Below are 12,227 nucleotides of genomic sequence, written 5' to 3'. Positions count from 1 at the left end.
GTCAATTAAAGAGACTATTAGAATGTGAAACAGCCTGGGTGATGGCTCAGTGGCCGAGCCACTTGCCAAGTGAACCTGTTGACTTGATTTCATTCCCCTGAGCTGACAAAAAGTGGATAGAGAACCAACTATACAAAGTTATCCCCTACCCTCTACTCTAGTACCCACAATCCTACAGACTTCAGTGATGAACACCAGAGGCTCAAAGGTATGAGTCCCCTGTAGCTGTTGAATTACCCAATAAATCCTGAATTCACATCTTATTGTCTACTTTGGACTTGCTTAAACTACTAAAGTAACCTTCACTTACTTTTATGCTTAATAGCTAACGTTCATGAGCGTTTTCTATCTTCCTGGCATAGAGATTGACAAAGAGTAGTTATGACATCCTTGAAAGATAAACAGCTTCTTCCAAAGTCAAATGTGTATGTTTGCATGTGACCTAGCTATTCCCAGGCTCGGTGTTTACACAAAATAAACTTAGATTCACAAATAGACTCTTCTATAAAACTATAGTAGCTCTTCCCATGAGAGTCCAGGAGCTGGAAGGTACTACTATGTTTATCAAATAGACAGATGTGTCACTTCCAGATAATGGGAACAAAAGGGGAACTGAGACTCTATAGCATGGACGAATTAAAAAAAAATGCTGAGTGAAAGAACCCAGGCACAAAAGAACATGTGCTAGGTGACTCCTACACCACTGGGGAAAGAAATACAGCCTAATTTATACTAGAGAGGGGATGAAGGAAAACAGGCAAACCTTTTTGGGTTGAAAAATAATGTTCATTATTCTTATGTGGTGATAGTTTTAGTGGGAAATGCTAGAATACCTCAAATTGGGGTTAGAGAGGTGGCTCAGTGGTTAAAAGCACTAGCTGTTCTTCCAAAGGGCCCAGGTTCAGTTCTCAGCATCTCCATAGCAGCTCACAATTATCTGTAACTCCAGTTCCAGGGGATCTGACACCCTCACACAGACAGACAAGCAGGCAGAACATCAACGTACATAAACGTAAAAATAAACTGTAAAAAAATGTTTTAAAAGAATATCTCAAATTGTGTCCTTGTATGGGTTTTGTTTATAGCCACCTTTCTGCCTCACCTCTAAAAAGCTCTAAAAATGGAGGAAGTAGGGAGAATGCTACATACTGTATGATTCCAATAATGTAAAATGTAGCCACCAGCCTTCGGTTCCAGAATGCGAATGGTTGACTGCCAAGTGGCACAAGGATGATGGGATCTGTGAATTGTACTACAATAAAATTCAATTAGAAGCTGAAAAACAAAAGCCCCTCAATCATGAAGATTTGTGGGTTTTTGTTTGGGGGTTTTCTGTTTTAAGACAGCATTTCTCTATGTAGTCCTGGCTGTCCTGTGACCTCAGACCCACAGATCTGCCTGCCTCTGCCTCCCAAGTGCTGGGATTAAAGACTTGCTCCACCATACCTGGCTAAGATTTGTGTTTTAAAGAAGTTTCTGAGGACAGAGCACTGTGTGGTATATCCTAGCTCCACTCCTCCCACCCTTAGGTCCATAGTCTGAGAAAAAGTCAAGAACCTCTATCCTCCTTGCTACTGTCCTCACCTGAATTTGGAGAGAGAGAGCAAGAAGCTCTAGAAGAACTATGGGTGTGAGTTTTCTGCAGCTGTTAGAGTACTTCATTTCTTTTTAATTTGCTCAAATTACAAATATAACTATTGTTATGCCTGATGCTAACATTTATGAGCATTTATGAAACTGACATAGAAGATTTATGACATTGCAGAGAGGTGGTTTCTATCACCAGCCCATTTTTACAGACAATGAAAACGAAGGTGAAAATTCTTTAATGAGGTTTGGAACTGAGGCCCTAGGCTCTTTATACCCTTCCTGGCTTTAGCAAGGTGGTGCTAGGGGTTGGGACAAGGTAACATTTTAGAATGGATGGTTTGGAAAACCTCTGTGATGCTGGAATCATTGAATAAGGGTTTGATTCCTGTAACAGAATAACCAAATGTATCTCTAAGAAAGTATTCTGCCCCTAGGTGGTCCACCTGGGATAACTAACGGAGACAGGAGCCTAGCATAGCAGCCCTCTGAGAGGCTCTACCTAGCAGCTGACTGAGATAGATGCTGATAGCCACACACATTGGATGAACGTTGGGAATCCCCATGGAAGGGTTAGGGGAAGGATTGAAAGTTCTCAAGGAGACAGCAACTCCACAGGAAGACCAACAGTGTCAGCTAACCTGAACCTTGAGAGCTCCCAGAGACTGAGCCACCAAAGAGCAGACAGTGGCAGGTCCGAGGACCCTGGCACATACATAGCAGAGGGTTACCCTGTCTGGCCTCAGTGGAAAAGGATGCACTGAACCCTGCAGGGGCTTGATTATCCTGCAGGGAGGAGGGATGCCCTCTCAGAGGCAAAGGTAAGGGGGGACTGGGAGAGGAGACAGCATTTGGGATGTGAATATATATACATATATACACATATATAAACATACATATTTATAAACATATCAGATAGGAGAACAAATGCAAAGTCCCTGAGATGGGAGAGCACAAGGAAGTCAGTGGTGTTGTGTGTGGGACTCACAGTGAAGCAAGGGCAGAGGCCATGGTAGACTTGGGTCTTACTGATGTGATCTGAGCAGCTGGTCTTGCACATAAAGCCTCTCCTTTCTGGTAAGAAGGCTGAAGCTCAGTTATGCTAAGAACTGCCACACCCACCAAAGTGAGCGGGCTGACAGTTGAGGGTGGAGCTGGGAGTCTAGCCCTCTTCCCCATGCTCACACTTCAGGAGAACACCCCAACCCTGGGTCTGGTTCCATGGGAAAGTAGGGGGTTCTGGCTTATAGAGAAAGAGTGTGGGTTGGGGGTGGTGACTAGAAGAGGAAAGGGTGAAGAGAAGTCTAGAGGGCTGCTCTAGGCCACACTGTGGGATTGTGAGAGGGTGAGCTGAGGGTGGGAGTGGGCTAAGGAGGGCAGAGACAATAGGACCAGGATATGGTTTAAGGAGGACTTCTGAGATGAAGGAGTACTGAAGACAGACACCCAGTACCTCAATGGAGTGGTTCTTGAGCACGGGATCCTGGGAAAGACCTGGGAAGACTAAGTTTGTAGAGCAACAGACTGAGTAACAGAGTAACTGAGTTCTGAGTAACAGAAGAGGGAGAGAGACCAAAATATCTGGATTATATAGGAAGGAGCTTCTCTGGGAAGAGCAGCCCAGCCTCTGGGCTGGAAAGTTAGGGTTGGGGGAAGGGTATGCAATGTAGGGAGGGACTGAGGGTTGCTCTAGGGAGAACCTAGAGGCCGGGTCTGCTTTGGTATGTAAAACATTTACCTTAGTCACTTGTTCCGGGTCAAACCTAACTAACCTTGAATTGGACTAAAAATACCTAGGACACTGCTTAGTGGTGGGTGTGCCTTTAATCCCAGCATTCCAAGGCCACCCTGCTCTACAGAATGAGTTCCAGGACAGCTAGGGCCACCCAGAGGAACTCTGTCTTGAAAACAAAATGAAACAGAAAGAGGAAAAAAAAAGAGAATGTGTCCCCATTTTAGGGAGGAGAAGAGTGGGACCTGCAAATCGGGTGTGCATATGAATTTTTGCTCAGAGCTGTTAAAACCCAGGTCATCTGCAGAGCCACTCATTCAGTACATCTGGGACCAGATGTGCACTGTTGTGCAGAGGGACACATATCTGGGAAGAGGGAGTCTCAAGTGAGGAACTCCCTCTGTAGTGCCAGGGAAGCCTGAGTGATCCCCCAAAACAGACAGGAGCTGATCTGATGCAATCACAGTAGGGCCTTTTCGTTCGAGCTAGTTGGGGTTCCCCAGCGCACCACCATCACACAGGACAGTTTTGGTGGTAGAGCTAGGCTCCGGTTTTGTTGGAAACAATGTTAGGTACCACCTGTTAGTTTGTCTGAGTTCAAACTTAGGTAGGTCAGGTTCTCTAAAATGGAGTCTGAACTTAAAAGATTTGGCCTCTTACCTCCATCAGATTAGCCTGTAGGCAAGTCTGTGTGGCATTTTCGTGAGTGATAATCCATGTGAGGATTGCCAGCTAACTCGGTGGTCCTGGGTGGTGTAAGCGCACAGGCTGAGGAAGCCAGGATCTGTGGCTTCTGCTTCAGTTCCTGCCTCTAGCATCATCCCTTGGCTTTCCCTGATGATGGACCATAACCAGTAAGCCTGTGTTAAAAATTCTTTCCCAGTGGGAGGTGTGAGCAATATCTACCCCTTTTCCTAAGGTCCCAATATAAATCAAGACATCATTCCACCAAAGTTCACTCTGGGGAACCAATGAGTTTATTAGGTTCCTTTACAGAGCAGAATGCAGGTGAGTGGCTACTTACAGGGGTGTAAGTGCTTCATCCCTCAACAGGCCATACCTGGAAAGCCTTTTCTCAACAGAAATGAAGGCTTCCCAGTAGCCACACAGATGGATCCCCTCAGACTATATAATCTAGTACTTATCCCACCCTCAGGCCGGATGCAATTAAGGCAAAGTTGTATATAACAGGTTACAGAGAGGGGACAGAGACTCGGGTGATGGTTCCTTGAAGGCTTTCCATGAGAGGTGGTAAATAATCATTTTACAAGGGATCACGTTTAACTCTCCAAGATGGTGCTGCTTAGCCAAACAGAACTTTTCTCCTTCAAGTTGCTTTTGGTCAATGTATTTATCACAGCAATACAAACTTAAGTCAGGATATGATAATCTGTAATTCTTTTTTTTTAATTCTCTCTTTATGTATATGAGTACGCTGTTGCTATCTTCAGACACTCCAAAAGAGGGCAGCCGTTCCAATTATAGACGATTGTGAGCCATCATGGGGTTGCTGGGAATTGAACTCAGGAAGAACAATTAGTGCTCTTACCTGCAGAGCCATCTCTCCAGCCCCTAATCTGTAATTCTTTCCGGTCCCAAAGACGTTCGTATTGATATGCTAATCTCATGAGATCACACCTTGAGAATGAAGCCTTATACTTCTCTAATCCTAGATAGAGCAGTAAGGCGACTGACTTAAGCAAATAAGACCTGAGGTGATTATCCAAATCAAGAAAAATGAAGCCTGAGAGTGGTGGCTCACACCTTTAGTCCCAGCACTCTGGAGGCAGAGGCAGGCAGATCTCTGAGTTCAAGGACAGTCTGGTCTACCAAGAGGCCACCAGTTATAGCTACAGTCCAGGGTTAGGGGGGCACTGCATAGACATGGTGCCCAGATATACATGCAAGCAAAATACCTATACACATAAAATAAAAATAAATAAATCTTTAAAAAAGCAGATGCTAAGCATATGCAACTGCTAACCTTCATTGAATTATGTATGTATTTAGGACCATCCTAAGTCCTTATGTGTATTGGCTTTTCTAGTAAATTGTGGGATATAGTTGATCATTATCTTAATTTCCCTAAGAAATTTGAGGCAAAAAGAGTTTAAGTGACTTTCTCAAGGCCACAGCAGCAAATGATGGACGGACTCAAATGTAGATCTAGCTAATTCCACAGCTTCTGACCCTGAGCAATCATGACACATAAACCTTTGTAGTTATTATTACTTTTACATACATAAAGGAAATATTGGGTAAATAGTGCTCTAAAAGTCAAGGAGAATCTTTTTTTCAGTTGACTCCTTCACATGTAACATAATGTTACATGATTTGAACATTTTATGTATTATTTGCAGCATTAACTTTTAATAATGGTTTCATAATAAAATTCAATTAAAAACAAATAGTGTCTAATAATATAGAATGTTTCTTATTTGTACAATGAGTTCTTTTAAGTCCCCGTTTTTTGTTGGCCTGGGGACTGAGATGAGCAGAACCAGTTCTTGTCCTGCAGGAATTCATGGTTCCTGCGAAGGCACCCAGAGGAATGCCCATTCAATGGTCTGTTCTAGATTGATGGTTGGGGTCCTTTAGGTTTTTGTTTGCCAATGAGAAATGTGTGTGAGCCACAGTGCAGAGTGTGTTTCTTCCAACACACAGAACTAGGGTCTGTGCTGTTCCCAAACTATGTGTATTGTCATTCTCTGTAGAAATGAACGGCTCAGCAAATCTACAGTACTAGGTGTTGTTAGGCCTCAGTGTGGCAGTCGGGGCTTGTGCTAGTGAAAGCTCACAGAACAATGGGGAGACAGCTGAGCTTTGAAGTAGTTGGGAAAGTCCCTATGGTATAATTTCATCATTTTAGAGCACATAAAAAGATAACTAGCAGGCAGTGATAACTTAATATTTCAAAGTATCAAGTAAAAGATATTTTTAATATTTCCAATGCAAAGGCATAATAAGCATCAAAGGTGATACATATTATTTTGTTCTGATCCAATCACCACACATGATATAATGTATCAGATGTGATACTGTACCCATTCACATGTAATTATTAGGCTTCAATAAAAAGTTAATTCATTCATTCATTTTTATTCTTTTATGCCAGAGATTGAATGTAGAGCCTCACATATGCTAAACATGTGTTCTATTATTAATCTATACCCTCCGAAGAAATAAAGGTATATTATTCAAAACATTTTCCAATAGAAATAACAACAATGTTTGTTCTATGTTAATATAATTTTCATAACCACTTTTCTTTTTCAAGATGGGGTTTCTCTGTGTAACTATGACTGTCCTAGAACTCTCCCTGAGGACCAGGCTGGTCTCAAACTCACAGCTCTGATTGCCTCTGCCTCTGCCTCTGCCTCCTGAGTGCAGGGATTAAAGGCATGCACCACCATTGCCCAGCTGCATAACCAGATTTTAAGGAGCGTTTGCCAAGCACTGTTTCAAACCCTTGCTGCAGGGCATGGATTCAGCGAGTGATCGGAGAGATGCTATTACCATCTACTTTACAGATGAGGGAGCTAAAGCACAGACAAGTTTGCCACAGGCCAATTTTTTTTTTCACAATAAGATGGTGTGTGTGTCTAGTGGAATGTATTATCCTAAAGCTATAGATGAGCTACTTAAATGCTTCTGTGTAACATTTAATATTATTGCAATATTTATGTTAAAATTATTGTAACGATTAAAATTATTGTTTTTTATTTCAAGATTATTTAGAATTATTAGAGTTTTTCCCCCCACTCTATCATTCCAAAAAACAATTTCCTTCCATTTCTCTTCGAACACGTGGTATCTCTATCTTTTTTTTTTCTTTTTTTTTTTTTTTTTTTTTTTCCCGGAGCTGGGGACCGAACCCAGGGCCTTGCACTTGCTAGGCAAGCGCTCTACCACTGAGCTAAATCCCCAGCCCCGTGGTATCGCTATCTTAACTGTCCACGGGGATGGTTTCCACAACCTCCAGGTTGCTCTCTAGATTGCATGCTTCTCCATCCTGTTCACAGTGGGATCTAGCACCTTTTTAGCTTTTAGATACTTCAGCTTCCAAATTACTTCTTCCTGGCTTTCTTAGCCTGAAGACATCCCTCCGCCCCCGCCCCCCCATTTCCAGACTAAGTTTATATTCATGGCCACAGAATCCTATATATTCAATGTAGCCTTTCTCCCGTAATATATTTTTTAAAGCTTTCTTTTTATAAAACTTGCAAAAGATTCGCCCAAGATTTGAGTGTAGGATGGGTGCAATAGTTCAGTCAGCAACACGCTTGGCCCAGGATTGTTCTGAGAATTTTCTCCCAGAGGCAATGTAATCCTTTACTCTCTTCTCCCAAGGACAAACCGAAGTAGGATTCCGGCAATGTTCACTCTGGAGAACCAATGAACTTATTAGGACTCCTGAACAGAGTGTGGGTGAGGGGCGATGGGCCAGAGTGTGGGTAATCCTAGAGCACGCCCCGTGCAAGGTCTGTTTTGGAACATGAAGGATGTCTTCCCAATGGCCACATAGACGGAGCCCCTACCAGCCTTCCCTAGCTTATCTACCCTAGCGAGTCCCTGAGACCCCGAGGCTGTATGTAATTAAAGCTGACACCATTGAGAGGAATGTCTGGATTCTCAGGTGAGAGTCCAGTGATCTTTCCCACTCCTTATCTATCATCCAACAAGCCCTGCTACGGTGGTCTGCCACGAGCAGGCACAGCTGATCTTGTAGTGATAATGGCTCTTTTGACTGGAGGATAGTCCTCTAGTAACAAGAAACCGAGTCTGCTTTCCAAGAACAAAGAAAAGCTGGGCAATGGTACTTGTACTTCCGGGATATATCAGAGGCAGAGACAGGTAGGTTTCTTGGGCTAATTGGTTAACCAGCCCTGTCTACTTAATAAGCCCCAAGGCAGTGAGAGATCTTATCTCAAAAGCTAGGTAGTCAGCACCTACGGAAGAATAGCCAAGGCTGTCTCCGGCTTCTACTCAAATGTTGGAACAAGGAGAACAGAGTAACAGCGTAAAGAAACAATTCTACCCACCAGAACTGTAATGAGATAAAACTCATTTTATCAAAGGGTTAAAAAAGACAAAAGAGGGGCTGGGGATTTAGCTCAGTGGTAGAGCACTTACCTAGGAAGCGCAAGGCCCTGGGTTCGGTCCCCAGCTCCGAAAAAAAGAACCAAAAAAAAAAAAAAAAAAAAAAAAAAAAGACAAAAGAAGCCCAGTCTTTAAGGAAATTTGCAATTTGTAAAGTTGCCACTTAGCAAAAATCACCCCCCTGTTCATTATTTTTTCTTTTAAAACAGATTTATTAATTTTTATCCCCTGTGCGGAGTGTTTTTACTTAGATGGATTATGCCTAGTGCTCCAAAGGTTGGAGGCATTATGAGTTTAAATAATTCATGCATATGGTTTTTAATTTTATTTAAATTATTTTTTAACAATCCAGATTTTATCCCAGTCCACCTTCTGACTGTTCCCCATCCCATACCTCCTCCCCACTCCCCTCTCCACCCTCTCCACAAGGTTGCCCCTGCCCCCACCGCCTGCCCACCAGACCTCTAAACTCCCTGGGGCCTCCAGTCTCTTGAGAGTTAGGTGCATCTTCTCTGACTGAACACAGACCAGGGAGTCCTCTGCTGTATGTGTGTTGGAGCTTCATATCAACTGGTGTATGCTGCCTGACTGGTGGTCCAGTGTCTGAAAGATCTTGGAGGTCCAGGTTATTGAGACTGTTGGTCCTCCTACAGGGTCACCGCTCCTCCTCCTCCTCAAAAAAGTATACAAAATGTTGCAGTAAAAAGTATTTTCCTCAGCCTGGGTCATCCTAATTCCTATTCTCAAAGGTAGACTGTTGTTCTCTCTACTTCCAGAGATGTGCCCTGTAGGAACGTACATATAAACGGTAGCATGTCACCAGAGTGGTTAGCCGTGTGGCTTTTGTGTAATACGCTGCATATAAAATCTCAGTGATTATGTCATCATAGTCGTACACACATGTATATATATACATACTTACACACATGTATATACACACACACATACTTAAAAGTCTCAGTGATTATGTCATCATAGTCGTACACACATGTATATATATACATACTTACACACATGTATATACAAACACACATACTTAAAGTCTCAGAGTCTGCTCTAAATGGGGGCACCCAGATCTGCTTGTTTTCTTCTTTGAGACAGCGTTTCCATAGGTAGCTTTGGCTGTCCTTGAACTCACTGAGATCGGCCTATTTCTGCCCCTGAGTGCTGGGATTAAAGGCACGTGCCACCATGCTCAGCCCCTGGTTAATTTTTGAGAACTGCTCATTACTCCATTTTTTGGACTTACCATGTCCAAAGGTATGGGCCACCACAACTAGTGAAGTCTTAGGGGTTCGTTTGTTTGCGTGTTTGTTTGTTTGTTTTCTGGAATCAGAAAGCAGGAATTTTCATGGGTTTTTTATTTTTATTTTTTTTAATATATGTTTTAAATGTTATCTCCTTTCCCAGTTTCCCCTCCAGAAACCCCCTATCCCATCCCCACCTCGGTTTCTATAAGGGTGCTCCCTCACCGACCCACCCACTCCCTTCCATCTCCCTTCCCTGATGTTCCCCTACACTGGGAATGTCAAGCCTTGACAGGTCTCTCCTCCCATTGATGTCTGACCAGGCCATCCTCTGCTACATATGCAGATGGAGCCATAAGTTCATCCCTGTGTTCTGTTGGGATGGTGGTTTAGTCCCTGGGAGCATGCGCGTGCATGTGGGGGAGGAAAAGTGGGGGGGTCTGGTTGGCTGATATTATTGTTCTTCTTATGGGGTTGCAAACCCCTTCAGCTACTTCAGACTTTCTCTAACTCCTCCATTGGGGACCCCATTCTCAGTTCAGTGGTTGGTTGAGAGCATCTGCCTCTGTATTTGTCAAGCTCAGGCAAAGCCTCTCAGGAGACAGCTATTTCAGGCTGCTGTCAGCACACACTTTTTGGTATCTGCAATATTGTCTGGGTTTGGTGTCTGTATATGGGATGCATCCCCATGTAGGGCCGTCTCTGAATGGCCTTTCTTCAATCCTGCTCCACATGTTGTCTCCATATTTCCTCCTGTGGGTACTTTTGTTTCCCCTTCTAAGAAGGTCTGAAGCATCCACACTTTGGTCTTCCTTCTTCTTGAGCTTCATGTAGTTTGTGAATTGTATTTTGGGTATTCTGAGCTTTTGGGCTAATATCCTCTTATCAGTGAGTTCATGTCATGTGTGTTCTTTTATGTCTGGGTTACCTCACTCAAGATATTTTCTAGTTCCATCCATTTGCCTAAGAATTTAATGAAGTCCTTGTTTTTGATAGTTGAGTAGTACTCCATTGTGTAAAATGTACAACATTTTCTGTATCCATTCCTCTGTTGAAGGACATCTGAGCTCTTTCCAGCTTCTGGCTATTATAAATAAGGCTTCTGTGAACATAGTGGAGCATGTATTCTTGTTATATATTGGAGCATCTTTTGGGTATATGCCCAGGAGTGGTATAGCTGGATCCTCAGTTAGCATATGTCCAATTTTTTTTTTTTCGGAGCTGGGGACCGAACCCAGGACCTTGCGCTTCCTAGGTAAGCGCTCTACCACTGAGCTAAATCCCCAGCCCCATGTCCAATTTTTTGAGGAACCACCAAACTGATTTCTAAAGTGGTTATACCAGCTTGCAATCCCACCAACAATGGAGGAGTGTTCTTTTTTCTCCACATCCTTGCCAACATCTACTGTCACCTGAGTTTTTTATCTTAGCCATTCTCACTGGTGTGAGGTGGAATATCAGGATTGTTTTGATTTGCATTTCCCTGATGACTAAGGATGCTGAACGTTTCTTTAGGTGCTTCTCAGACATTCCTCAGCTGAGAATCTTTGTTTAGCTCTGTACCCCATTTTTTTTTTGAGCTGGGGACCGAACCCAGTGCCTTGCACTTGCTAGGCAAGCACTCTACCTCTGAGCTAAATCCCCAACCCCCCATTTTTTTTTTTAAAAAAAGAATTATTTGATTCTCTAGAATCTAACTTCTTGAGTTCTTTGTATGTATTGGATTATCAGCCCTCTATCGGGTGTAGGACTGGTAAAGATCTTTTCCCAATCTGTTAGTTGCCATTTTGTCCTATTGACAGTGTTTTTTGCCTTACAGAAGCTTTGGAACTTTTTTGAGGTCCCATTTGTCGATTCTTGATCTAAGAGCCTAAGCTATTGGTGTTCTTCTGTTCAGGAAATTTTCCCCTGTGCCCATGTGTTCAAGGCTCTTGCACACTTTCTCTTCTATACGTTTCAGTGTATGTGGTCTTATGTGGAGGTCCAAGATCCACTTGGACTTGATCTTTGTACAAGGAGATAAGAATGGATTGATCTGCATTCTTCTACGTGCTGACTGACAGTTACACCAGCACCATTTGTTGAAAATGCTGTCTTTTTCCCACTGATGGTTTTAGCTCCTTTGTCAAAGATCAAGTGACCATAGTGTGTGGGTTCATTTCTGGGTGTTCAATTCTATTCCACTGATCTACCTGCCTGTCTCTGTACCAATACCATACAGGGTTTTTTGTTTGTTTGTTTTTATCACTATAGCTCTATAATACTGCTTGAGGTCAGGGATGGTGTTTCCCCCAGAAGTTCTTTTATTGTTGAGGATAGTTTTCACTGTTTTGTTGTTGTTCTTGTTACTCCAAATGAATTTGTAAATTGCTCTTTCTGACTCTGTGAAGAATTGACTTGGAATTTTGACGGGGATTGCATTGAATCTATAGATTACTTTCGGTAAGATGGCCATTTTTACTATATTTTTTTTTTTTTTGGTTCTTTTTTTTCCGGAGCTGGGGACCGAACCCAGGGCCTTGCGCTTCCTAGGCAAGCGCTCTACCACTGAGCTAAATCCC

At 42.9% G+C, this 12,227-nt stretch overlaps 1 long non-coding RNA gene across 1 annotated transcript in view; it reads left to right on the top strand.

Annotated features, from left to right (window-relative positions):
• LOC134486152 (uncharacterized) overlaps nucleotides 1-12,227 on the top strand; it is a 115,104-nt gene that overhangs the window by 88,262 nt on the left and 14,615 nt on the right. The gene's annotated exons all lie outside the window — the stretch shown is intronic.

The sequence above is a fragment of the Rattus norvegicus genome, chromosome 3 (assembly GCF_021556685.1).
Source record: "Rattus norvegicus strain SHRSP/BbbUtx chromosome 3, alternate assembly SHRSP_T2T, whole genome shotgun sequence".
Lineage (NCBI taxonomy): Eukaryota > Metazoa > Chordata > Mammalia > Rodentia > Muridae > Rattus > Rattus norvegicus.
Note: the sequence above shows the minus strand (reverse complement) of the source record. Positions and strands in the feature narration are given on the sequence as shown.